Raw genomic sequence first — 13,635 nt, 5'->3', positions numbered from 1 at the left:
CTTCGGTGGTATCTAAGATGGATATGGGTAAAGTCTTCTTATCTATTTTGAACATCAGTTTGGCTAAATTAACTTTATATGTGGTTTCAATAGAAGACCATCGAGCTTTGCTTAGTACGTCAGACTTAGGCATATCCCATGGCCAGTTAAAAATTAATTTTGCCGCTCTACAGTGTAAAGACTCTAATGCAATTAGGCCCTCCTTATTAGTAAGGCCGCCCCAGACGGTGATACCATATATAATTGATGGGTAGATTACTTTAAAGTATAAGTCCAGTAGCATGGGTCTTGGTAAGAACAAGCTGCGCTTCAGCATGTTAAGCTTATTTGCAAAGCTGATCTTTAGTGCTTTGACATGGTAGTCCCAGTTAAGTCTATTATCAATATAGACTCCGAGCAGCCTGGTGTGTTTAACCCATCTTATACAATGATTCATCAGTATTAATGACTGTAGTGGACCATTGAAGTTTCCTCGATGAATTAGCATGCCTTCGCATTTCTTGGGGTGAGGCAATAGTTGATTTCTTAAGCACCATAGCTCTAGTTCCTTGAGAGCAGCATTTAGTTCGGCAATAACAATGTCTACGGTGTCTCCGATACAGAACAGGGTGGTATCGTCTGCGTACATAAAAACAGTTGCATTTGTTATATTATCAGGTAGATCATTTGTGTAAAGTGCGAACAAGGTTGGACCGAGGACTGATCCCTGAGGAACGCCTGTATTAATGCAAGCAAAATCAGAGGCTGCGCCGTCAATGACTGTGAACTGTCGCCTCCCCTTTAAGTAGCTGTGAAGCCAAGCAGCCAGGTTGCCCTTGATCCCAAAGTCAATCTCGAGTTTATGCAGCAATATTTCATGCGATACACAGTCAAAGGCCTTTTGAAAATCGACAAAAACCACGCCGACAACTTTACTGTTATCAACCGCTTGTCTCCATTGTTCTGTCAGTTTTATAAGCATTAATTCAGTAGAAAAGCCTTTCCTATAAGCCCATTGGTTTTCAGTGACTAAACTGTGCTCGTGGAATGTATGGTTGACGATTCTCTGAGAGACCGTTGATTCAAGGATCTTGCTGGGTATACTGAGAATAGAAATTGGCCGATAGTTGCTCATGTCGCTCTCATCGTCCTTTTTGTGGATAGGACTCAGCCTAGCCACTTTCCATTGTTCAAACACGTAGCCAGATCTTAGACTTTCACAATAAATATGGTATAATGGATGGACCAACGCATTCCCGGCAGTTTTTAGAGTTCTAGAAGAAATCTGGTCGGGACCGGTAGCTTTATTCCATTTAAGATCTGATAAATACTTTTCAATTTCGGATTTTGATAAAATAACGTCTTTGATAACAGGAACTGACTTTAATGTTGTGGCAGCGTTGACTTTTGTGAATGAAAAGTTCCTTGTTAGATTGATTCCTATATTAGAAAAGAAAGAATTCATCAGATTTGATTTTTCTTTACTATCGACTGCCAGAGAACCGTCTTCCCTCTTCAAGGGTCCAATAGCCTTTCTGAGTTTTGGTGCAGTGGCATTGCGAAGAAGATTCCAATACTCCGCAGCGGTTTTTATTTCAAGTAGTTGGTTCTTGAAATGTTTAGTTTTCGCCCGACGTACGTCCGTGGTGATTTCATTACGTAATCTTTTGTATTCCTTCCATTTGACCGGATCTTTAGTGCGAGTGGCTACTTTGAATAATTTAAACCGTTTGTTCATCTTTAATCATATTTCGCTGTTAATCCATGGTGAACAGACGCTGCGAACCTTGACGTCTTTATAAGGGGCATGGACATCACAAACATCGTTGAACAAAAGATTCCAGCCCCAAAGGACGTCGTCTTTGTCTTCGAATATATCCAGTACGTGAAAAGGTATTCGTTCGATATCTTTCTGGAAATCTTGAATGTTACATCTCTTGAAGTTTCTTGAGCGGACAATCTTCGGAGGGGGTCTTTTGGATTTCAACTTCAAAGTAGCGTAAACTAAACTGTGATCAGATATGCCCAATGGCAGCACGCCGCATTGACGAACTATGTTTGCTTTAGTTGTAACAATGAGGTCAATTAGGGACTCCGTTGTGGATGTTATTCTAGTTGGTTGAGAGATAATGTTTTGCATATTGAAGTCTTCAAAGGTCTCTATCAGCTTCTTCGTTTTGCCCAAAGTAGGTGTGCCGTCAGGGTCCCTATTTAATAAACAACAGTTAAAATCGCCAAGTATAAAGATGCTGTCAGTTTTAAGCCAAGCTTTTTCGAGGGCTCCACGAAAGCTTTCGAAGAAATTCGTGGACTCTAGCTCAGACCTATAGATTACGGAGAACAGAGTAGTGTTTGTAGGAAATTTAACCTGTATCCAGAGAGCTTCAATGTCTGAGGCTGCCAAATCTCTGCGATGAGTAACGGATAAATGTTCAGCATAATACATGATCACGCCGCCGCCTTTACGTTGAGATCTATCACAACGTATGAATTTAAGACCAGGAATTTGTAGTACATTATCAGGTATTGAGGCGTTTAAATGGCTTTCGCCGATTGCTAGGACATCAAATCTGCAAATTTTCTGTAGAAGACGAATATCTTCTATTTTATTTCGAAGACTGCATACATTGAGATGCGCGATGCGTAGATCGTTGTGCGAAGTATTCAAAGAGGCGGCAAACCTTTCGAGGTAGTCGTCTTTGTGTTGTACACAATCACCAGTGTTATCTGGAACATTGTTTGATAATCTAGCGTCCAGACAGGGTTGGCAAAACCATTCAAAGTTATCCATCAATTGCATAGCTTTATACTGATTAGGCTTAATGTTCCCGCACTTTATGTGAGTCCATCCATTGCATGAGTCACAGCTAACCGCTCTGTGGTTTGTCGCCACAGTCCTGTTGCAAGTAATACATTTATCGGGGCCAGGATTCAAGGAGACGTCTCCGGATACACGTATTCGTATAGCTTGGTAGGAGCTCGAAGAATTAGGATAGTAGTTCAGGCGTCTATTGTAATAACCTTTTACGGTGATAGTTCTGCCAAGATGGCGGATGGACGAGCTAGTTAAGCAAGGATCGTGTAGAAACCTCGTGTTGTAAACCGGCCAGGTAAGTCTGAATTTTGGGCAAAAAACCGGTTTGCTGTTATGAAGGCTTTTCCCATTGGAACGATAGCAAAGTTGAGCAGAAATGAGTAAGAGATATAGTATTGTGGAGCGAGTCATTAAGCAACCATTCGTCATTGCCTGTCAGCCGGTAACTTCACACTTCCAAGATACAACCGATACAAAAACCGATACAAAAGCACAAGCAATCGCCTCGAATCGTAATTTCGAAAGCATAAATAAACCTACCCGAGTGAACTAATTTCAGCAAGAAGGGTATTCCTTAAGCTGTATGTAGATTCTTGGTCTTGCTTTTCGGCATTTTGTCCAGCTTTACGCTTTTTATCGTAGTTTTTTTTTTGCCTTTAGCAACTTTGCCCATTATATTGTCGTCCTCCCCAAAGTTCTACAGAACGAAAAAGGAAACCGCATTTACCATGCGATACTTTTCGCGGGAATTCTTGATCTATTGTCATTGACGTCGGGAGATCCCGTTGTCCCATTGGTTTGCGGCTTCAGGAGGCCACATAATCTCCGAGTGTGGCGAGAGTTGATTACGAACATTTATGAGCTAAAATCTTGAGAAGAGTACATCCACTTTGAGCGAATTTATAGCATATTTAGATTTGACCGATTCTCTTGAAATTTCGCCGAAATATTCCAAGGACAATGAAAAACAAAAGTGTGTTTTCAAAATACTTTTCCCGTAGCGTCCAATTACGCATCACGTCTCGCATATTTTAAGCTACTCCAACTTCAGATGCGGATATCACGACAACCAATCAAAATATCGGAAAAGCCCGACACACTTTTGTTGATTGATGCCCTGTGAATAAGACTTTGCAGCCAGTATGTTCGTGCTGCGGTTTCCGATACCCGATAAATTCAATAGAAGAACCCTCGGTAGTTTCGCCTCTTACCGGCGCCTGACACTTCCTAAAAGTAAAACGCGCTTAAATTAAATTTTTATCGTAAAGTACATTTACTCAGCTTTCTTTTGATATATAATTTGTTAGGGTTTTGCATAAACTAGCGCGCGTACGAATTTTTTCCTAAAGGACACTCGCGAAGGTGGGAAGTAATCTTAAGCTCATTATTTTATAGCTCACAGTATTGGTAAGGTTGTCAAGTACGCACACTTGTCCAGCCATTGAAACTAGAAATCATCAACAGCAACTTATACACTACAGTAACCTTTCACAACCAAGATCTCCTTTAGCAACTCTTTTTGGAGTCTGCCGTACAGTTCATATGATGTTCGTTTGGAGAATTTGGTATTATATCTACTAATAATCACCTTGTTGACATTTTGTTTTCATTCTCATCGCTTGTCTGCTTGATTAATGGTATTGTAAGGAGAAATTGTGCCTTAGTCACTCATCGGAGTTAAAGGGATAAATAGCGTTAAAAAAAAAGCTTGTGGCAAGAACTCCAAGAGTCTGTGAATATCAAGAAGATGGAAAATTATGCCTAATTAGATGTGCTTTACAGCTCACCCTAAAACTAAAAATCCCGTTGTCAAACTGGGCTTGGTAGTGGCATTTGACATCGCTGTGGTGTGCTGATGATTCATCGTTCTCGTGATTCATGCTCTTTTGACAGCGTGCTCTGCAAGTATTAATATTAGATAATATTTGATTCAAGGGTTAAATTAATAATCATGTTAGAAAGCACTGAAAAACCTAAGTTGTAAGTAAGAAAAAAAGTTTTCCAAAAGTTAACGATGGGCTAAATGAACACATTTCCAGAAGTCAATAAAGTCGAAGCTTGTACGACTTGCAAAATCTAGACTTTACCATTCGCATCCTAACATTAATATATATATTCTCGTTACAGTTCTCTATACAATTCCTATGGTATGAACAAGAGAAATTTGTTAATGGTCAACAGCTTCTTTAGTTTACAATCATTCCTTTATTCTCATGACCTTAATGTCAGCTCAGCTGTGGTATCATCGGGACAAATCAGATGTATCTAAATTCTAATGAGCTATATAGTTGGGCTATGAGTTAGTATCTTTCAACTGGTGGTTTTAAAGGGTTGAGTGAAAAAGCTATTGATAAATTCAATTTAGCTGAATACAGAGAAGAAAATGAATAAGGATTAATTCCTGAAGTTGATCTTGAGTACCCACAGAAATTACACGATAGTCAAAATTTGTATATCTCAAGATATTCTTTAAAATTATAATGAAAAAACAGGAAAAAAATACAATGTAAGCATTGGACAGGTTAAAAAATTAGTTCTAACATTGTCGTATGAAATAAAATCCTGTTACACATTTCTTCGGAGAAAGCTCCTGTTGCATTATTGATTTCCTGTTTTTCTGAGATCGTCACGCAATGATAAGCGAGCAAAATTTCGATAGAAAATATTTTTTTACAAAAAAAGTTTACTGACAAAGTTTACTGACAAAGTTTACTGACAAAGTTTACTGACAAAGTTTACTGACAAAGTTTAATTACAAACTTTACTGACAAACTTTACCCGTGATCCATGACCTGAGAACATAGCAATTTGATGACTCATTTCCTCGAGAGAGTCCCTTATGTATTACTTCCTGTTTTTCAATGCCACCACCGCGAGATCAGAGTGTCAATTTCTTTGAAACAAAACTGACTTTAATTTCTCGGAATTCTTTCTCTTTCATAATATGGAAAGTAATATAGAGTTGGCGTGTTTGAGCTCATTTTGATGACGTGACACCTTTACTATTGACTTAACAAGGAAAGTTAAAGCGCAAGCAGAGTTAAACTTCGCCAAGTGCCACAGCCATCCGTCATGTCTGCTGATTTCAAGCGCCATCTCATTTTCTTTCTCTTGCCTTCTATTTTCACTGCAGCTAACTGCTCTCAAGGTAAATGTTTTATTATATCCTTTGTCTCATTCAAGCTTTTCTTAGATTTTTTCTTTGTTCCTTTATTACTCTTTGATCCCCTACCTAGATGAGAGCTTTTCTACAAATAGAACCGTAAACCAAAAACGCGCACAACGTTTTTCCATTTGCAGTTTTCCCCAAAAGGTTATTACGAAGAGTTATGATATCCATGCTATATCTCAATTTATTCCAAAACGATTACATCTCCAAGCGATTAGATATCTTGTATATAAAACCCATTTTTATCTTCACGCAATCACCTATACCGTTTGAATGTAAAGTAAATTTCAATCAGTTTCTGTAATCTTATATAAGTCATATCGTACAAAAATTTCACCGAAAAATCTTCGTAGCATTGTGTTTTGGTAGAAACCTATTTATAAGTCGCATTGCCACGCGATAGGCCATAGGGCACCTGTTTTGTTGTTTTGTTGTTTTGTGCCAAACTTTGTTTTCACTGTTTGCTGAATGTTATTTTTCATCATCATTCTCGTCCTTGTTTCAATTTGTTCAATCCTTTCTTATTCTCGTGATCTCTTTCAATAAGCTATAACTTTTTAGCATAATTATCACTGTCTTCCTTCGATCCTTCTCAATTAAGACAAAAAAAAATAAAACCTTATTAATGTGCGAGCTTATTACAACCAAGAGAAGGCTAGTATAAACCAAACAGAAAAGGAATTTGGAAATAATTAATTTGAGAATTTTTGCATCCAACCATTTTTTTAGCCAGTCTAACTTGGGGTGATGACTATTTACGGTGAACGTTTGAATTTTTGATAATTTTATGGCTATTAGTCAATTTTTGTTCGGTTGAGATTAGAAAAATATTTACGGTTACCTTTTTTATCCCTAACGACGAATATTTGTTTCTATTTTCGTCTAACGGCTGATTTATTTGGCCTTTTTTTTGTCTAACGGTTAGCCTCTTTGAGCCCCTCTTATGGGGAACTCTTTCAACTTTCCCTAATGTGCCTCAGAATAAAAGCTATTTAGTTTACCATGGTTATTGATTGTACTGTACAGTCCGCGGAAGCTGAAAAAAAATCGCCTCTCAATATGAAAATACCTAAACGGTCTTTAAAAGCGTTCACTTTCTTGTTTACCTTCGAACATAGAGATGCTGGTTAACAAGCAGAGCGAGTAGGTTCATGCGAAAATTAAAGCTGCCGCTTGTTAGAGTTGTTTTACTCAAAATTGCATTAACATTTTCTGCGCAGTAGCATAGATGAAGTGGAGGTGAGGCGCTTCTCTTCTTCATTCAAGAGCGGCTGAACTGATTTCTGGCGCCCTTCCAGATAATTCTTACAGTCGGACTGGAGGACTGCCTTTTCGTCATCCCAAAAACAGCATCGAGAAAGAGTTTTTGATCCTCCCTTTTCCAGATTTCTTAAGTGGTCAATTTGTCTTTACAATTGCGTCGGAAGTGGTTGAAACAACGTAAGCCTGTGGTTTTTCGCACTGCATCATGAAGTGCTTTCTCCCAGTCGGTTATGAAACCTTGTCCTTTTGTACTTAGTACTTCATTACTAAGTGGATAGACGGGCAAGCATTAAATGTCTTGATAAACTTAAATTCTTCTGATTAGTTTATAACGTCTGCTATAACGTCTCATGAACTTTAGTCGACTTTAATTTTTATCCTGAAAAGATGCACGCACCTCGTCAGGCATCTTGCACTTTTTGCCCTTGCTGAGAACTTGACGGAATTCTAATATCTGCAATAAAAACATCACCTCGCTAAATCATTTTAAAGACATTCAAAGGAACAACTCGATCCGTGAATGTACTAAAACGAATGAGACCTGCAGTTAACTTCAAGCTCTTATGTTTTTCCGCTTGCACTGGATCGGCGCGGCCGAATGGTTTTTCGACAATAGCATGATGAACTGCAATTAATATTAAAAAAATACCCGACCCCGGTGGCTAGTTTCTAACATATAAATGCGGTTTCCTGTTATGCCCTTCTAGAAAAAAATTGTCGGTCACCAGGATTTTTCAGGTTAACAATAATTACACAACTTTAGACACAGGAAATTCACTTACTTGATCGCTGGAAGTGCTCGTCCCATCATCTGTCACTTTGATGATGAGGTCATTCTTTTTGGAGTCAAAAAAAGTGTCAATGTTAGCGCAAAGCAAAACTCATTTATTTTAGCAATTAAAATACATATCTAACATAGCGCCTTAAGTAATAGTTGACCTGTTCAAATATTTTGCGTTGCTAGTTTCTGACATATACATGCGGTTTCCTCCTATGTCCGTCCAGACAAATATTGTCGGTGACCAAAATTTTCAGGTTAACAATAATGACACAACTTTACACACAGGATGTTCACTTACTTGATCGCTGGAAGTGCTTGTCCCACCATCTGTCACTTCGATGACAGAGGAAATTCACTTACTTGATCGCTGGAAGTGCTCGTCCCATCATCTGTCACTTTGATGATGAGGTCATCCTTTTTGGAGTCAAAAAAAGTGTCAATGTTAGCGCAAAACAAAATTCATTTATTTTAGCAATTAAGATACATATCTAACATGGCGCCTTAAGTAAAGAAGAAGCAGTCGCCGAGAAGCAATTAGAGTACTCAAGATCTACATCTGGTCTTACAAGTTATATTAAATGTTTCATTATCCATCTTATTATCAACAAGTTGGCGACGCGTCTTGGGCATTTTGAAACACAGATGTACACACCTTTTTGGAAAAACGTCAGCCGAATTGGAAAAAGCGCCCTTTTTACGACAAAGCTAAAGTTCAATTATTTTTCCTCTATTTTTCAAAAAGAAACTTTCGCTCGTCCTAGTCAGTGGCCTTCAATGGTAGACAAGGATTGAATTCAAGAGCGACGGACTTTTCAAGGATGGGGTGCATGGTAAAAAACTATATACTTAAAAATAAACTTTAGCACTTCTTACTGGTTTTCGTGTGTTTTCCTGGCCTGACCTGACAAACGACTCGTCTCTGACTCTGTGTGGACGTGTACACGACAGAGATGCATTACCCGGCGTCATGCTGCAGGAGAATAACACCTTCGTTAAGGGGCTCATTAATTCACCTGGTTTAGGGTTTTAGGGGGGGAAGGGGGGAGGGGTTATGGAGAGTAGCCATTTTCTCGGGTAAAAATTTAAAAGGGGTGCCACTAAAAAAAAAAAATTGTTTCAAACAGGGATTGGAGCGAAATAAAATCCCTAAATAATGACGTAACCTTCAAAATGTTTCAAAAACCCGACAGAGTTTGCTATAGTGAAAGACAAAAATATTTTTGACGATAGTTATCAAGTAGGTAAAGGTAAGGAAATGGTAAATCAACAAAAAAATTGCCCCTTTTCTTATCACCAAGAAGTGGCGATATTATTTGAGAACATTTCCTCAAATCTAGGGGATATACTCAGTAGTAAAAACCAATAAAACTCTTTTACCATTTCCCAAACATTGGGAAGTGGTAACGAGACACTTCGAACAGTGTTATGAATAGCGTGATAACATTTACCTGATTATCACTGCGAAAGACTGGGCCTCAGGTGCTTTAACTCCACTAACTGTCAAACAGTTCCACAACCACTGACACAAACCGCGATAGCATTCAAGGGAAGTGGATTCATAAACTTTGAGCTGTCCATTTCCATATCCTCCACAAGATTCCGGAAACGAGTGAGTATCCAGTATGAACAATTATCGTGACAGAGATCCAATTAGAAATGAAAAGGGCACGCAAGCGTAAATCGACAAGTGTGTTTGGCCATTTGCAAGCTCCTGCATTTACTGTTGAAGTGGATCTCTGCTCACCTCAGCCAAAACTCCATCAGCGTATGGCAGTTCTTCTGTAAACTCGAACTCATTCTTTAGATGGTTGTGATCTCTCATAAGTTTGTTGGCATCCAAGACGGTATACAAGGATGACAAGTCACGAATTTTATTTAATTCCAAGGGACAACTAATGATCATCTCCGTTGCAATCTGGGGTATGTCATTCAAACATGTTCCTAGACTGTTCTTGTTACGAAAGGCACCTAAAATAGCGTCGCCCCCCCCCAAAATCTGCAAGCTTGCATACGACAGGACTGTTTTCCCACATGTACATAAATTCTAATTCATCACCGCACACATGAATGTAATGGTCGTTACTCAAAAGAATGTTCGCCGGTTTCAAGTCCCTGTGTGCTATTCCATTTTCGTGTAGAAACTTCAAGCCAACTGCAACTTCTTTTGATATTACAGGGACAACATGCTCGAATTCTTTTAAATTTGTATTGCAAATCAGCGTGAGACAAGAATTCTGAGAGGGAGCTAACAACTCTGTCGTCTTCAAATGGCCGAAAGGAGAATTTGACATACTCAGTCATTAGTCCAAACGGACTAACTGATATCGCTATAAACGACACAATGTTTGGCCATTTACGCGGTTCAAATGCCTTGCCTCATTTGAGAACTCCCTTTCATCACCTCTGATGTCTCGAGGAACTTTAACCACAACTTGTTGACTTTGACCGTCTTGTTGATTGTAATGCCCAACCTTCATCTCACCATAGCTGCCATAACCTATTTCCTTTTGATCTTTGAAATATTCCATTTAAATTGCGGCAGGCCATCAAAAACACTTCTTTGAGGATGCTTTGATTTGGGCTGTGGAAATTTAAACGACATGTTTTGAGTACAAGCTTAGCGCACCACGCGCTGAGCATACCACAGGACAGGAAATTGAACAAAAAGCGATTGCATTCGTTTGGGGATACGCCAAATGTTAATTGACTGAGACGCGCCCCATGGACTTTCTTGGAATAAAATCGCCATCATTTATGGGTTTTCAAAGAAATGAGAGGGCTTCGAATAACTGATTCATGGCTGATTATATTTATAAGGGATAATAAGACCCAAGAATCGATCGTGGTCATAAATGTCGCATGTTATTAATATGCAAATATGACGATCTAATCAAAGTTCATGTAAGTTAACCTCGTTGACCTTAAGTTTTGTGCGCCACAGCAAATGATCTATGACAAGGTAAGAAACGACCTCCATAAAAAGGTATAACAGGACAAAGCACAACATATCCAACGTCCCAAAGGTATTGTGGAAAGTTACAAAAACTCTGCCGCGCGAAAGAAGATGAACTGAGCTGGTCATGAATTGTTGTCCTTTAAACACATTATTGCTTGAAAAATACTACCGGAGGTCACACACGATAGCCGCGATCGAAAAAGTGACCTTAAAAATTGCGTTTGAAGGTTCAGAACAGATTAAAACGGTCTTTCGCTCGAAAAGGGTACATCGATTAGCATTATCTGCTGCGCTGACGTAAGTCACTGTTAATTACGCACTCGGTAACTCAGGCCCCGTCCTCACTAATGAGAACAGAAAACTCCTTTTTTTTTTTTCTGAATTAAATAGACGGTGTAAATTTAGAAGTGAAAACTTTACTTATCTATATTCAACGTTTGATTTTGCAGCTCAGTAGCCTGCATATAAACACGTCAAGTAAAATTCACGATCTCCCTAGCTGTAGCTCCTCTAGATTGTAAAGATCACCTTGGCCTCTTCTTTCTTTTAAAATATCCCGTACCAAAAAGTGTTTCGAGGGGTCTTAGGTCTTAGGTCTTTGGTCTTAGGTCTTAGGTCATAGGTCATAGGCCTTAGCTTTTGTGACACCCATCACCGCATGGGTATTGTGGCGAAATCTTCGTCCTTTTAGGACGACGATTGGACGATATATCCCCACATACCAACAAATTTCTCTGCGAGTTTAAGCTGCTTGTCCCTTTGGCGGTGTATTGCACTCTGAGCGCCAGAAAGCGCCTGGCACGAGATTAAAACCTGCCATTCGGTCGAAGAGTCGAGTGGGAGGCAAGCCTTAGCACCTGGAGTGATGTTCAAACCGTCTGTGGGAAGCTAGGGTCTTGTTTCTTGAATGTGATGATATTATCCTGAATTATAAATACAACTGTGAATGGAAAGACTAAAAGTTTTAGATAGCTTCCCAAAACACGTTCGGCCGCCATTGCATCATATGCCTATTCCTTTGCCGACGCAAGCTATCCACAAATTGCCACTTTCAACTGGTTTTTTTTCCTCGCAAATTCCGGCTCTCGGCTTAGCCGGTGAAACTGTACTTTTAAAAGATTCTCTTAAGAAAGTCTACAGTTTATATCAGTTAGGCGAAAGAGGAAAGCCGAACTGTCAAATTCAAGCTCGTCCTCTTTCACTTACTTAGTGAGGTGTTAATTTAAAATTATTATTAGCTGTCTCAAAAACACAACCGTTAGACGAAAGAAAAAAGCCGAACTGTCAAATTCAAGCTCGCCTATTAAATGACATAGTGAGATTTTAATTTAGAATTATAATTAGCTGTCAGTAAAACACAATAGAGAAATGAAATATCTTCCAATCACTATAGTGTTGGTTACTTAACACCTTTTTTTCAATTGGACTCCCATCTTTTAAGCTGGGTAAACAACACCAGGATAGACTCTCACACAAGTGTTTGTTCGACTTTTATCCTCTTGTAACTGTAGAAAGAGTTAGAAACAGTTTTAGTTGTAGACATCTTACCGTCTCTCATACTTCAATCTACAGTTAGGTTTGTTTATTACACGCGACGTGATCACATGACATCTTGACTGACAGAATTTATAAAACTATAAGATTTCCATATTTTTCTGTTTTGAAACACCTTTTAGGATAGTCAACGCAACAATCTCGATAGTCTGTAACTGCTTGTAATCCATTACAATATTTGCAACCATCTCCCGCAGCCATCATAATATTTGCCTTCCATGAAACAGGTAAATATCTCGAGAGATGAAATTATTAGTAAAATGTAAAATTATCCAATTCATTTTATAACTTTTGATTCTAATTCGTTGCATTAGCTGGTGTTTGGTTTCACTTTTTATACCAGCAAAAGAGGGAAACAAATTAGCATAATCACGTCACGCTGTACATCAAGCCGGATATTTTTTTATTAGGTTTTGATGGTCCACGGAAATGTTTAGTATGTCACTGGAGAATGTCGTGGTCCATAAGAGCATGAAATAATTAACGATGGAAACAAATTTCCAGAAAGGAGGGCCAGTTCATTGCGTTCCGTGTGCAAATTATCAGAAGAAACTTCAAGAATTCTTTCAGATTGTATGCGTGTTGTTTTGTAAATAACACCGAAACATAGTTTTGCTTGTTGGTGTGTCCCTGTAAGTTACGTGGAATGTCTGTAAGGACCAGAATGTCAATTTTTAATTTTTGATCTTCTCCACACTGTGCGTGGCTCATGGCATGATTCCACGATAATTATCGAGGAGTCGCCATCTAGTCACCTTTGTTTACTTTGTAAGTCAAGGAGCGTTACCATCATGTTTATGCGACGTTTTAGGACAACTTGAGATCCATTTTCCATCCCGTTGTTATGAAAACCTAAAATCTTCAACACAGAAGATAAACAAACAAAGTTTAGATGGTCAAAGTGATATCTCGAGCGCAATTAAGCAAACACACGGATTTGCGTTGTTTTAAAGATGTTATTAGATGAAAGTTAGAGAGATACCTGCGGTTTTGAGGCAGTCGGTGACCTCATTTGTGTAAGTACTGTGCACTGATATGCCTTTTTGGCCCGATTTACACCTGTATTTTTAGAATTCTTTCTTAAAAACTGGGTGGTCTAACCAAAAATAAACTTTGGC

Source organism: Pocillopora damicornis, chromosome 7 (assembly GCF_964200805.1).
Source record: "Pocillopora damicornis chromosome 7, jaPocDami1.2, whole genome shotgun sequence".
Taxonomy (NCBI): domain Eukaryota; kingdom Metazoa; phylum Cnidaria; class Anthozoa; order Scleractinia; family Pocilloporidae; genus Pocillopora; species Pocillopora damicornis.
Note: the sequence above shows the minus strand (reverse complement) of the source record.